This window comes from Apium graveolens, chromosome 3 (assembly GCF_009905375.1).
Source record: "Apium graveolens cultivar Ventura chromosome 3, ASM990537v1, whole genome shotgun sequence".
NCBI lineage: Eukaryota > Viridiplantae > Streptophyta > Magnoliopsida > Apiales > Apiaceae > Apium > Apium graveolens.
In genome coordinates, this window is record NC_133649.1 from 63,799,016 (window position 1) to 63,814,055 (window position 15,040).

At 39.1% G+C, this 15,040-nt stretch overlaps 1 non-coding gene across 1 annotated transcript; it reads left to right on the forward strand.

Moving 5' to 3' along the window:
• The first annotated feature begins 2,564 nt into the window (after nt 1-2,564).
• Nucleotides 2,565-2,671, forward strand: LOC141716121 (small nucleolar RNA R71). Its single transcript, XR_012572842.1, has one exon. It is a non-coding gene; the product is annotated as a small nucleolar RNA R71 (small nucleolar RNA).
• The last annotated feature ends 12,369 nt before the right edge of the window (nt 2,672-15,040 follow it).

The following is a 15,040-nucleotide window of genomic DNA, read 5'->3' on the forward strand; positions in this document are numbered from 1 at the left end:
ACAATTTTTTCTTGTTGTTCTTCAACTTCCTCCCTATAGTTTAAAAGAATTGCTTGATAGTCATGAATTAACATATTAGTTATATAACAAAATGTTATCATTGTTCTCTACTAGTAGAAGGAAGACTTTCTTAATCCCGGTTGTCACCCTGGCCACATTCGGGTTTTCTATGATTCCCCTTTCTCCTAGGTATATTTTGCATACTTTGCATGTCCATCGTTATTCATGGTATCTTCTCATGCAATAATAATTAGTAGTCACCCAATTACACGAAGTACTGGAGTCTAACACTCCTTGTTCTTTTAATAATTCTATCATATATTTGGAACTTATATTCAAGTTCCCCAAACGTAGAGCTTATTGATAGGTACATCCCGATATATAATACATACTTCCGAGAATTTTTGGGGAAGTACTATAATAAATGTGAGTTGACCGTTGTCAACATATAAATATTTAAGGGGAGTTTCTTTTGATATTATAGCCTTCTCTGTTGCTCAATAGTAGGCTTGCTTCCTTCCTCTAGCAGAATTTCGTGCATGCAAAATGAAGGGCTAATTCCCTTGATATCTGCTATAGTCCAACCAATTGTCGATTTCAATTCTCTAAGAATTCTCAAAAGCTTCTCCCCGTCGCTACCTGAAAGGTCAGATGCAATAATAACAGGCAAAGTAGATGCATCACCTAAAAACACATACCTCAAATGTTCAGGTAAAGGCTTAAGCTCAAGAGTAGGAGCTTCCTCAATAGATGGCTTGAGGCGTTTAGGAGCTTTCTTCAGGTCCTCCATTCCAAGAGATTCAAAAGGCATATCAATCTTCCTCTTCCAGGGAGAAGCATTCAGAAATTGCAACTGCTCATCCCCTTCATCATCTTCACTATCGGAATTCCCCAACAAGGCCTTCTCTAAGGCATCAGACCTTAGCAATTGATCAAGTTCTGAAGTAACCACAGAATCAACCAACTCCACCTTTAAGCACTCCTCATTTCCGAAGGGAACTTCATCACATTGAACACATTAGAAGTGACATCCTGATCCAACACTCGTATGGTGAGCTCACCTTTCTGTACATCAATCAAGGTTCGACCAGTCGCCAAGAAAGGTCTTCCGAAGATTATGGGAATCTTCTTATCCTCCTCAAAATCAAGAATTACAAAATCAGCAGGAAAAATGAGTTTATCCACCTTGACCAAAACATCCTCAACAATGCCCCGTGGATAAGTAATAGAACGATCGGCCAACTGCAAAGTCATATAAGTAGGCTTTGGATCCGGTAAGTCCAACTTCTTGAAAATTGACAAGGGCATAAGATTGATGCTAGCTCCCAAGTCACATAAACACTAGTCAAAAGATACCTTTCCAATGGTACAAGGAATAGTGAAGCTTCCAGGATCTTTAAGCTTCGGAGGCAACTTCTGTTGCAGCACCGCAGTGCTTTCCTCTGTAAGAGCAACGGTCTCCAAGTCATCAAGCTTCACTTTCCTAGAGAGAATACCTTTCATGAACTTTGTGTAACTAGTAATTTGTTCAAGAGCTTCAGCGAAAGGTATATTGATGTGAAGTTTCTTGAACACCTCCAAAAACTTCTCAAACTGCTTATCCAACTTTTTCTTCTGCAGCCTCTTAGGAAAAGGAGGTGGAGGATAGATTTGTTTCTCCCCTGTATTACCCCCAGGCGGAGTGTGCTCAACAGTAGACTTCCTTGGTTCCACTTCTGCTTCCTTCTACACTTCTTCTTCTTCAGCCTCAACTTCAGATCCTGAAGTTTTAGCCTTTTCAGGATTTTCAACCTTACCAGACCTCAATGTAATTGCTTTAACATGCTCCTTAGCTTCCTTCTTGCCTAGCACTTCAGTATCGCTTGGAAGCGTGCCTAGGTTGATGATTCAGTAATGCATTAGCAATTTTCCCAATCTGATTCTCCAAGGCCTTGATAAAAACAGTTTGGCTCTTGCACATGAGCCTCAACTCCTCCAACTCAGATTTTTCATTAGCTTGCGGTAACTGCTGAAGTTGAAGTTGTTGCCTAGAGGCATATTGCAGTTGCTGAAAACCAGGAGGGTTATACTACTTTGTTGTGTATGGCTGATAAGGCTGTTGCACTGCATTCTGGTTGTTGCTCCAGCTGAAGTTAGGATGATTGCGGTTATTGGGATGATAAGTGGCTGGAGCTTGTTGTTGTGATCTCTGAAAGTTGCTCACAAATTGAGCTGATTCGCTAGAAATAGCACACTGCTCAGTTTCATGTGCCCCCGCACAAAGCTCACACACACTAGTGATTTGATTAACTCCGTAATTAGCCAAAGAGTCCACTTTCATCGTCGAAGCTTGAAGTTGAGCAGCTATACCAGTAGTTGTATCCACTTCCAGAATTTTTGCTATTTTGCCTTGCAACATTCTTTGTGTAGGATTCTGGTATTCATTAGCTAACATTAGCTCAATCAACTTATAAGCTTCATTATAGCTTTTAGCCCATAAGGCTCCACCAGACGCTACATCGAGCATAGGTCTAGATTGTGCGCCTAAACCACTGTAGAAACAGTTTATAATCATCCAATCATGCATGCCATGGTGTGGGCACTTCCTTAGCATATCCTTATATCGATCCCAAGCCTCACACAAAGATTCTCCAGTTTGTTGTGCAAACTGAGTAAGAGCATTCCTAATTGCAGCAGTCTTCGCCATAGGATTCCTGAGAAATGTTTGAGCAAGATCCTCCCATTTGGTGATAGACCCTGATGGTAGAGAATGTAACCAACACTTTGCTTTATCCCTCAGATAGAATGGGAAGAGTCGTAGCTTGATAGCATCTTCAGTCATCTCATTAAACTTAAAAGTGTCGCAGATCTCGATGAACTCCCTGATGTGCATGTTGGGGTCTTCTGTAGGAGAACCCCCAAACTGAACTGAGTTATGTATCATCTGAATCGTGCTCGACTTGATCTCAAAAGTGTTAGCCGAGATGGCTGGTCTGATGATGCTCGACTGAATATCATTAATCTTAGGCTGAGAATAGTCCATCAAAGCCTTAGGAATTTCTGCTTGATCTCCCATCACTACTAAAGTTGGTTCTTCGACTTTCTCTTCTTCTTCTACTTTCTCTTCATCCTCAAAAACTTCCCTTCGAATAACTACAGCTTCCTCCTCGGTTTGATCCAGAGTTCTCTTACGAGCCCGTGAACGCGTATGCATACACGCTCGCTAGAGTACTTGAAACAACGACAAGGAAAAGAGTGGGTAAGTAACAATGTCCGAGTCAATGAACTTTAACGATCACTGATGACCAACACATAAACTAAAAGTTAACACCGAGTCCCCGGCAGCGGCGCCAAAAACTTGTTAGTCGCTAAGCACGCGCTAATAATTCACGCAAGTATACGCGATCGCAAGTAATATAGAATTATTTCTAATTAGTTCCCACAGAGACTGGTTTAGATTAACCTTGATTTATGCACTTATGTAACAGTGATATGGCTATTATTCAATGTTAAGACGAATAACAATTTTGGTTTTTATTATACTGCGATTAACTATTGAGGATTATATTAGAGAACATAAACAAAGAGATTAAAGAGATGAGAATAATATATGACACAAACATGGGATTCTAACTTCATTAAATACTTCATTCAATAGTCTTATTGTTCTTAACCTTAGCATGTAATGGTGATGACACTAATCAGATAACACGAAACTGATAAACGCCAACTTTCGTTGCACGAATAAAATACTGCCAATCATCCACAAAAGAGATAGAAGCTGGACAGACAATAATTATATTGAGATCTATATGTCTATAGAATTTGACAACATAATTGTAATATCCCATATTTTCAAATATTATTATTATAATTATTTGGAATTATTTATGTGATTTTAGGTGAATTTTAGTAAATTATCTGATAAGTGGAATTAATGTTTGGATGTTTAGATGTGATATTATTTGAATATTTGAATTATTATATGTCCAGAATAAAATATAGATAATTGTGATATTTTCCTGGTAATTTTTGGACTGTTAGATGATTTTATCTTAATTTATGAATTATTAATTATTTTCTGAATAATTACCAAAATTATTTTATAAAGCCGGGAATCGTCCAAATTCAACCGTTTTTGCGTTTTTACAACCCGAAACTCTTCCGAAAACTCCTTCCTAACCTAATCGGGTAATTCCGGACATTTTCCGTGTTTTGACTTTTTCGATTCGGATTACGGTTTGACCCGTGCGCGGCCCGGCGCAATATTTTTGATACGATAGTTATTTCGGTAATCAATAAAACCCGTATTTTCGAGAGACGGGATATTTTTATATTATTCTCGTATATAATATTTTATAAAAAGTTCGGTTTTGATAATTATCTAATTTTGGTATTGAATCGGATCGTTATTGCAGTTACTTAGCGGCTAAGCAACTAATTTAATGATCCAAAACGATCCAAAACGATCCAGAACGATCCAATATTCCATAAATATAAATAGCCTATTTCTTATTTCGTTTATTCCGTTTATTCATTTGCAACCAGTTAAAACACCGTAAATACAGAGAAAAACCCGAGAAAACCGATACGTTCCCGAGAATCAAACACACGAACGAAGGCGTTATCGAACTCCGATTCGGGCGTGCAGCATATCAAAACGAAGCTCTCGGAATCCTCTATCTGAATCAATCATCAGTTTTCTTCCAGAAATCACAGTAATTTTCTTATTTAATTATTTATATTCGAATTATTTGATAATTAAATTACGAATTTTTGTTCTTGATGTTGTTGATGTGATTTGATGATTCCATGTTGTAGAGCATGTTTTTCTGGTCAATTTGGTATATTATATGTCAAAAATAGAGTTCAATATCATATAGAAATTAAGGTTTGATTTTCTGAAAATTTCTTGAATATGTGTTCTTGGTGTTCTTGAGAAATTCTGAAAATTAAAGTCAATTTTGAAGGCGTTATTGAACACCAAATCACAAGTATGAATAACCAAAATGAATCACAGACCATTTTCTATCATTTTATATCTTCAAATCGTTTCAACAGTTGGTAAAATTCAAAGTCGATTTTTAGGGGTTTTATTCGAAAATTAGGGGTTTCTAATTGGGTGATTTTTGGATTATTTTGATGATATGAACTGATTATACATGTCTCAAGCTTCGTTTTAAGATGTTAATTGTTGAATTTGGTTCAGTAAATAGTAAAGTCGAGTTTTGCCGGAAAACTCGAAGAAACCACCGGCGTTAATGGCGGTTTCCGCCGGAGTTGTCGATCTTTGGATCGTTTGTGAAGATGATTCTTGTGTTTGTGTTGCTGATACGACTGTGAATCATTTTTGTATTGAAAAGAATTGCAAAATCGGGACACAGGAGGGTGAACGGCGTTCGCCGGAACCCGGAAGACTCGCCGGAATCTGCGAATTTCCGGCTTGTTCTTGGGTTTCTTGACGACCCGGTTCGACCCGTTTTTAACCCAATTTCCGACCCGATTTCAATCCATTTTTCCCCAAATCAATTTCCATAAGTCTGTTTCTGTAATTTTCTGTTTTAAAATAATTCCAAAAATTCTATTTTAATTTCTGAAAATTCATTTTTTTTATTTTAAAAATCATTATTTTAATTCTGAAAATTTATTTTAATAAATCCAAATTATTTAGTTAATAATTTTAGTTGATAATTAATTATTTAATTAGTCAATTAATTTAAATACTAATTGATTAATTAATTTAATTAGTTATTAATTAATTTTAATTGACTATTTAATTAGATTAATTATTTATTATTGATTTAAAAATTCCGAAAAATAGTTTCGAGCTTTAAAATATTATTGTAAATTATTTTCTAGGCTCGATAAATTTTATAAAATTATTTTTGAGTATTCGAGCCCTATTATTTATTATTAAATGATTCGGAGATCGTTTTTATTCCGAAAAATGTTCAAAAATTCATAATAAATAAACCGTTCGTCCGTTTAATACGAAACGAACGCGTACAGACTCAGAAAAATATTCCGCTTTCAATAAAAATACTTTCGAGACCCAAATCCTTTTTGTTTCGAAAGGTCGTTTGTTTACAAGTTATTCTGAGTCGATTATTGATCGAAAAATCATATTTTTGACCTGATTTCCGTTTTAAACATACAGAGTCGACCCTTCTGATGAACCAAGTCTTATGTGATATGAATTATGTGATATATGAGTTATGTGCTTATGTGTGATGTGAATTAGGTGTGTATGTGGATCAAGGGTCCTATGTTTGTCTGTTATATTTATATGTGGGTCATAAGAATCCTGTGTTGGACTGTTTCTTTTATGTGCGGGTTATCGTATGGGTAGACGATAGGCTTTTGACGCGTAATTCGTCGAGTGGTTATCGTTTAGTCGATTAAAGTTCTATATTTTAATTATAGATGCGGATTTCTCGAGTTGATCGGGACAAGACGTTGGATAAGGAATGAGATGAAATGGTATTGGGTATCTGGCTTCTAGCAATCGCATGAGCAACATATCAATCAAGTGTTGAATAGAAGGACGGTGATGTCTTGAGACAGAATGTCAGAATAGATGCGTCATTGCGAGTGTGACTAACTGCTAAAACCCAAAGGCAAGTACACTAACCTCACTTATCATTCAAGTGACGTTTATTTCGATTCATATTATGCAAGTACCCCTGACTTCACTTATCATTCAAGTGACGTTTATTTCGAATTATATTATGCAAGTATTGTTTTCCCTATTCTCTGTTCGGAATAGATAAATGTTTTACATATCGCTGAATTAAATAATTCTGTTTATGCAAATACTCATCTGCTATACTATATTCAGAATAGTCAAGTGATTTTACTTATCCAATTTCTGGATTTATAAATGTTTTGGATTTTGAGAAAAGTGATTTGGTTGTGAATATTCCTACCCAAGTTAATGGGGGAATAAAATTATTTCGGGTGTCGAGTATTATGACCCCTTTTCAATAAAAGTTTTTGAGATTTGATGGTTACTGGTAGCGTAAGAGGCCGAGGCACCGGTCCAGCGTGAGCTATTATACGGAAGTGCAATACAGAAGTGTAATATCTTACAAGGCTAGTTATGCCTTTTTCTTGGCGCCCTATAGGTACCGTATGTCTTCGGGATACGGGTAGTACCTATATTTACGGTATGGCTGCGGGATACCGGTGTTGTTTCGTGACTGATCATCAAGAACAGCATAGTGCATAATTGGTTCCAATCTAAATAGATATCTAAAATTCTTTATTGTTTTGATAATCATAGCATAAATGATTTATCAACTGATTCTGTTTTGGATTAAAAGTACTGATTCTGTTTTGGATTAAAAGTACTGATTCTGTTTTGGATTAAAAATACTGATTCTGTTTTGGATTAAAGTGAATTGTGGTTTTGATTCAGTTTCTTATTTTTGCTGATACTTACGTTGTTGTTAAATATCAAAGGTGGTATTAGTATAGATGATTGATGTTGACTTCAGTATGGAATGTTGTGAGCATCAAAGTTCGTGTTAATATCTAATTTGATATGACAGCAAAATAAGTATTAATTTCAAGAGTTCGGTTTGAGTAAAGTTTATGATTCAATCCATAATCATTGTTTCATGTTATTGTGGTGTACGATATTTCCGTAAACACTGCTTTACGAGTTTTATTCTCGTCAAGATTCAAAGTATTGCTGAAGCCTTTCGCTTGAAAATATCAAAAAGAGTTTATAATTCAGCAATTATGACTTTAAATGTTCTGCTCTAATGCAGATATCGGTTTTATATCAAAAGACCCTATATATGTTATAATTAACTTGCTGAGCATTTCTTTCGCTCATACTTGCCTGTTTTTAAATTTAACCTCCAGTGAGGATTAGCTTGCTGTTTAGCTGCGTAATTCGAGGAAGCAAAGAAGAAGCTTTTGGAAGGTGGTTGGTCTAGGGTTTGCGGACTAGTGTAAGTTTTATTGTGTAAAGTTGTTTATATTATATTATATATAGTTGTATATTTTATTTGGGCCTAGTATACTTCATTTCGAAGTTATACTAGTGGGTTTAGTTTTGAGTTGGAATTTATTGAAAAGAGTTTTAAAAGAAAGTGAAAAATTTATTTGTGGAATTTGGATTTCTTGTTTCTAGAACTGTAACCTTAAAAGATCTTGGATTAGTTTGGGGTCATAAATGATAAATATCTTCCGCTGGCATTTATTTATTGATTAAACAGGTTAATTTGGATTGAGGTTTCATAGTGACGACCAAATCCTCTGACCCCGGATTTGGGGGCGTTACAATAATGGCTTAAGGCACAAGTTATCTATCATGATTACATAGGGCAAGTAAGATGGTTAAAATTACCTACGAATCATACATAACAACTACATGAACATATGCTAGCATGGCAAGTTCTAAATCCTTAAATTCACTTTCGCTTCATTAAAGATTAACACGCTATCTTATAAGTTCGTGACGCTCATAAGACGAATAAGTACAACCAAAACTAGGTTATCATACAATCACCACACACTAAGGCATCGAAACAAATTAACTAAAGAAATCCATAAATAAATCTGTTAGAACCCCACGATAACGATTAGCCCATAATCGGACTCATCATCAACGTAAGTTCCGATGAAAGCATGGTCTAATAAACGTAGTCTTTATACTGAATAAATAATAAACCAAGTACGAAACATGAGTATAGGTTCACGAATAAGAAAACTAGCATCCAAGTTACAACTTAGAACAAAGAATCACAAGTATAAACTTGGTCTTCTTCGCCTTCGTTGAATTGTGCTACAACGGTCTTCTTACGCCTTCTCCTTGTGCTCTGGTACGTCTCCTTATGAAAAACGACCTTTATTTAGGTATATATAGCAGCCCATGCGTAGTAGAAATCCTCCAATCAGAAGCCCAATAGAATCAGGATTTAAATTTTCCGACCCGGCGTGGCCGCGCGCTTGATCAGCGCGTGTGTCTCTGTATTTCGGGCGCGCGCTTTGATTGCGCGGGCGCGCTGGCCTTCTGGAGAAAATTCCAGTTTCTTCTTTTCTTGCTGCAATAAGTTGGTCTTCACGAACTTTATTCTGTGGACACCATCCTAACACCATATTAGCATCAAATCAATTCTAATTCACCTGAATTCCAGATTAATGCTTGAAATGCAAAAACACTAGAAAATACATTAAAACACCATCAACTTGAGTACAATAACACCAATTCAAAGTTTAATGGAGCGTTATAGAGTGTCATAAATTCCACTCAACAGTATCTTATTATTAAAAAATAAATAAATAATATTATATATCCGTTAAATTACTAAATTGTTAAATCACTTGATAGGGATAAATAAATTATGATTGTATAATTAAATACTGCATTAACTGTACAAACTGTGGGCTGCTAAGCCCAATAAAAAGATATATGATACTCAGACCAGAAAGGTTAAGCCTGATGGACCCAATCAGGCCTGATGGAATAAAAAAGGCCCAAAAGCCCTGATTATTAATTAATTTCGTAATTAATTAATAAGGGACAAATCAGATGTTGAAAAGAGTCTCGATAAGGATATAAATCCTTGGAGATTAGCCTCAAGGGGACCTAAAAGGATAAGGAATCAGTTTCCTACTATCTAGGACTCCAAAGTCCATTCTAATTATGAGACTTGCCCACCAAGTCTCCTATACCAAGTCCAATTCAAGGACTCCCAACATCTATATAAGGGGTCTCACCCCCACCAATCAGAACTACGTTTTTTGGCTTGATTCTCTAATTCACAGAGATACGTAGGCATCTCGTAAAGGCAGATTGAGTCACGAAACACGAGAGCAGCCATTAAAGGCCTTGAGCTCCCGAATCTTAGTAATAAATACAGCAAATAATAACCTTAGTTTTTTATCCATAACATTTGGCGCCGTCTGTGGGAAGCACAACAACAACCATGGCGAGAACACGGAGAACAATTGGAGCTCTAGAGGAAGGAACACCATTAGAGACAACCCAGGTGATTTCATCAACCGTGGAGGTTCCTCCCCATTCAACTTATGCATCTACTCAGGAGGAAGCCCAGACAGGGGCAACTCAACCCCAGCTACAAGGGACAACTCCCCCGATTCAAGGTACGAATCCTCAAGTTCAACAAATACATATACCTGTGAATTCTCGACCCGTCGGGTATGAATACTCAACTATTGTTACTACTAACCCCCCTTATGGGATGCCCCTTCACCCTGAGGTTGGAGGAAGCGGATATGCTGGGCGAAGCGAAGCACGAGGGCGGTCGCCCCCCTATATACGAGGTTTGGATCCTATCCCTGAGGATCGGGAATTTTCTGGTCCATACACTGAGAGAGACTCCGAATCTTCGGATGATGAAGTGGCCCCGAGAAGGAGGCGTCCTGGAAAAGAGCCAATGGCCGATGGAAGGCAACGCCCCCAAAGCACCCCAGGGGCGAATCCCCAAGAAGTGCAGGAAAAGATCAGGGCTCATGAGGCTGAAATCCAAAGGCTGAGGCGTGATTTGGAGGCTCACCAAGCCACCAGACCCCACATACCTCCTAGGGGGAGAAATCCTCCTCCTATCATAGACCTGGATGGTCCGGTAAGAAGAAGGGCTGATGTCCCAAGAACTGATCCAAGCAATCTCCTTCCCCTTGGAGATCCTGATGATCCAACTCCACCCTTCACAGAAGAGATAATGAATGCCCATATCTCAAGGAAATTCAAGATGCCCACTATCAAAGCCTATGATGGCACGGGAGACCCCGCTAATCATGTTAGGACATTCTCTAATGCACTGCTGCTGCAACCCGTGAATGATGCTATAAAATGTCGGGCCTTCCCTCAAACCCTGTCGGGAATGGCTCAAAGATGGTACAGTCGCCTACCCCCAAATTCTATTGGATCATTCAGAAAATTAAGTCAGGCTTTTATTAAGCAATTCATCAGTGGAAGAGTCAATGAGAAAAGTTCAGCATCTCTTATGAGTCTTGTGCAGGGAGCTAAGGAATCCTTAAGAGATTACCTGAATCGTTTTACAAAGGAGGCTTTAAAAGTCCCAGACCTTGATGATAAGGTAGCCATGATAGCACTGCAACAAGGAACTAGGGATGAGTTTTTCAAGATGTCTTTGGCCAAACGACCCCCTGAGAGCATGTTGCAGCTCCAAGAGAGGGCAGGGAAGTATATCAAGGTTGAAGAAAGTATGAGGAAGACCGTAGTAAGTAATGAGCCCACTGGAGGCAAGAAACGAAAAACTGATTTGGAGTATATCGCTAAGGACAAATATCCTAGAACCGAACAAAACCCTGATTCAACCCCCAAGAAGGGAGGACCTGGGCAAAAGTTCACTGAATACGCTAAGCTGAATGCTCCCAGAAGTCAGATTTTGATGGAGATTGAGAAAGACAGAGATATTCGCTGGCCTAAGCCCTTGAAGGCTGATCCCGCCAAGCTAGATAAGGGCAAGTATTGCAGGTTTCACAAAGATGTTGGCCATGACACCGATGAGTGTAGGCAATTGAAAGATGAAATTGAGTTTTTGATTCGAAAAGGAAGATTAAACAAGTATACTGGAGATGGAGGGGACAGAAATAATAATGGAAGGAAGAACTTTGAAGATCGTAGGAGGGACCAAGACGATCAGGGGCGAAACCCCCAGCCTAGAGGACCAGTTATAAACACCATTTATGGAGGGCCGAGACCTCGAGGGCCTGTGATAAACACGATCTTTGGAGGTCCAACTACTGCCGGATTGTCCAAAAATTCCAGAAAGGCATATACTAGAGAGGTTATGCATATTATTGGAGAAGCCCCGAAGAGGGCCAGGACAGAAGTAACATTGGCTTTTGATGATTCCGACCTAGAGGGTGTGAAGTTTCCCCATGATGACCCGCTGGTCATAACACCAATAATAGGAAATAGCCCGGTTAAGAGGGTTCTTGTGGATAATGGTGCTTCTGTGGATATCTTGCTCCACGACACCTTTCTAAGGATGGGGTATAACGATTCTCACTTGTCATTATGACAAGTAGGTTTAAAAGCACCTTGAAGCTTTGTTTGCATAGTATTTTTATTTTTTAGCTATTATAGATCAGGGTCGAACCTATATTATGTAAGGTTTTGGAAAACCAGACTTGAAATTGAAGAGTTCGAAATTATTTCAACCTATGGATGTTTGAGTTGTGATAATACTTGTGTGGCCCATTAAGCCAAGTTTGAATATTAAAGTATCGGAAAAATGAAGGAGAGAATGCAAATAAGGAAAGTAGCATATAAAATAGCCCCGGAGGGTAATAAGTTTTAATACAAACAAAAGTCCAGACATAAGTTAAGGATAAAATTACAGAATAGAAAAACTACTCCTCCATGCGGGAGCCTTCATTCTCTTTCTCCTTATCAGCGCCTTCAGCGTCCTTCGCAGGAGAAGCGGGAGGAGAAGCAGTGTTAGGATCCAAGATGCGATCATCTGGCTGAGGGGAGTTGAAGAGGGCGTCTATGCTGTCCTCCGACTCAGCCTGCTCGGGACTTATAAAGTCCTTAGGGTCGACTAAGCCCGGGTGTTTCTCAGAAACCGCCTTTACGGCCGCATCCCATCCCTGAGTAAACTGTAGGGAATAAAGACCATCATCATGAATCTCCATGAGATTCTTAAACTTGTCAGAATCCATGTAGTCATCAATGAGCTTATCCTTATCGCTCCTAAGTTTCACCAGCTCGGAATGAGCCTTAGCCAGCTCCTCTTTCTTCGTGTCCAGCTTCTTCTCCAGGACCTTGGCTCTCTCCTCCCACTTCTTCATCTCCTTCTCAAAATCATCAAAATTACCCTTCCAGGATCTAGCCTGATGTAGGGCCGCCTGGAAATAGGTATTACTCTGCAAAGAAATATGTATGAGTTAGCACAAATTCATTGGGATACAAGAAAAGTTGAAATTCACAAAAGGAAGAGAAGAAAAAAGAAAATTACCGCAACTTGGGCTTGAGAACCCAGAAGCTCAATAGTCTCGATATCACTCCCCGTAATAATGTCAGTGAAATCATGGGGAGTGATGGAATGGTACGACCAATCCTTGGCATGTTTGGTGGATCCAACCACCGTATCGCTCCTCCTGAAGCCCCAGTTAGGCCTGAAGGAATGTGCCTTAAGTGGAGGATCCACATCGTCCCCCAGCTCAACCACCGGGACGTGGGGCTTAAGGAAAGAAGGACCGTCAGGTTTGCTCCTGGGGTCCCTGTTTAACTTGGCCCTCTTCTGGCGGCCAGATTCCCCCTCCTTGGGCCTATTGACATTATTAATAGCCTCACAAGCTGAAAGGAAAAGTAGAAGGAATATTAAAATCCAGAAAAAAGAAAAAGTGCGATTAAAGAGAAGGAAAAATAATTACGCAGGTATAAATTTACCCTTATCACTGGCCTGGGAGAGACCAACTTTCTTCAAGGAAAACTCCTCTAAAAGGGTCCAGGTGTCTGTTTTCCCATCATCTGAAATTAAGGCTTGGTAGGCCACCTCCTCCTCATCAGTTAATCTGATGCTACCAGGACTACCATCTGATACTTTGCAAAATGGCCTACGGAAGAGTGTGGCCCAATCACCCCCAGCCCAGGTCAGCCTGACAAACTCATCCCTCCATTTAGGGTTGTTCTCGACTATAGAGTTACTATCAAAGATATGGGGAATTTTGGGCCGTTGGCGAATTAAAACCCAGCCCGGCTGACTCATGGAACTATTATAAAATTGGAAAACTTTCCTAAAGATAGCTACGGAAAGAGGGAAGCTATTCCTGAGACAAAGGACCATAAAACAGATAATGTTCCTCCAGGCGTTAGGAGGGAGTTGACAAGGGTTGATTCGTACATCGGCTAGTAAACGAGGAATAAATTCATGGAATGGGAACCTAAGACCTGCGGTCAGGGCTCCTCGATAAATGAACAGGGTATCCCCCTCCCAATTACAAGTCCTATCCCCAGGGGCGGCTGGAGTGATCCTAAGGTGGGGTGGAAGTCTGTACAAGGTGTTCATAGACTCTATCCTACCATCTAACTCATGAAAAGTGTTACCATGATTATACGAATCTAACTCAGATAGAGAAGGATATTCATCACCTCTCGAGTTAATCATATCAATGAGGGAAGTATATGGAGATTGAATTTGAATGTTTGTACCTCTTTTAGAGACATTCATCTTCTGCAAACGAGCCAGGTCACGGTCCGCCATTGATATGCTTCGGTTGAAGGCTTGAAACCCAGAAATACTTGAAAATGGTGGAGCTGCGGTGGCTTTGGTAGCCGGAAATCGCCTTCTCAAAGGGAAAACTCTAGAGAAAATTGTGAGAGAAAATGAGAAGTGGGAAGTGAAGTGAGGGTTCTCACTCCACACTACACTTATATAGGCGAAAAGCTCGGAATACGAGGCGTTTTTAGGCCCATTTAGCCAGGCCCAACCTAGAGGCCCATCTACAAGAAGTATCAGGAACAATCTAGAAGCTCTTGTGGAATTTAAAAAGTCAAAAATTGACCAGAACCTTAATATGGTTCGATCAGAGTCCTGATCGATGCAAAAGAGGATCCTGATCGATATCTTATTCGAACAGGAGGGAAGAAATCCCCTAAGATCGATCAGAGTCCTGATCGACATAGAAGAGAGTCCTGATCGATATCTTATTCGAACAGGAGGGAAGAAATCCCCTAAGATCGATCAGAGTCCTGATCGACACAGAAGAGAGTCCTGATCGATATCTTATTCGAACAGGAGGGAAGAAATCCCCTAAGATCGATCAGAGTCCTGATCGACAGAGAAGAGAGTCCTGATCGATATCTTATTCGAACAGGAGGGAAGAAATCCCCTAAGATCGATCAGAGTCCTGATCGACATAGAAGAGAGTCTTAAGCCAGAAAATTAAGGATAAGTCCCGGGAAATTAGGGAAAAATCCAGAAAATTAAGGATAAGTCCCGGGAAATTAGGGAAAAATCCAGAAAATTAAGGATAAGTCCGGGGAAATTAGGGAAAAATCCTGAAAATTAAGGATAAGTCCCGGGAAATTAGGGAAAATCCAGAAAATTAAGGA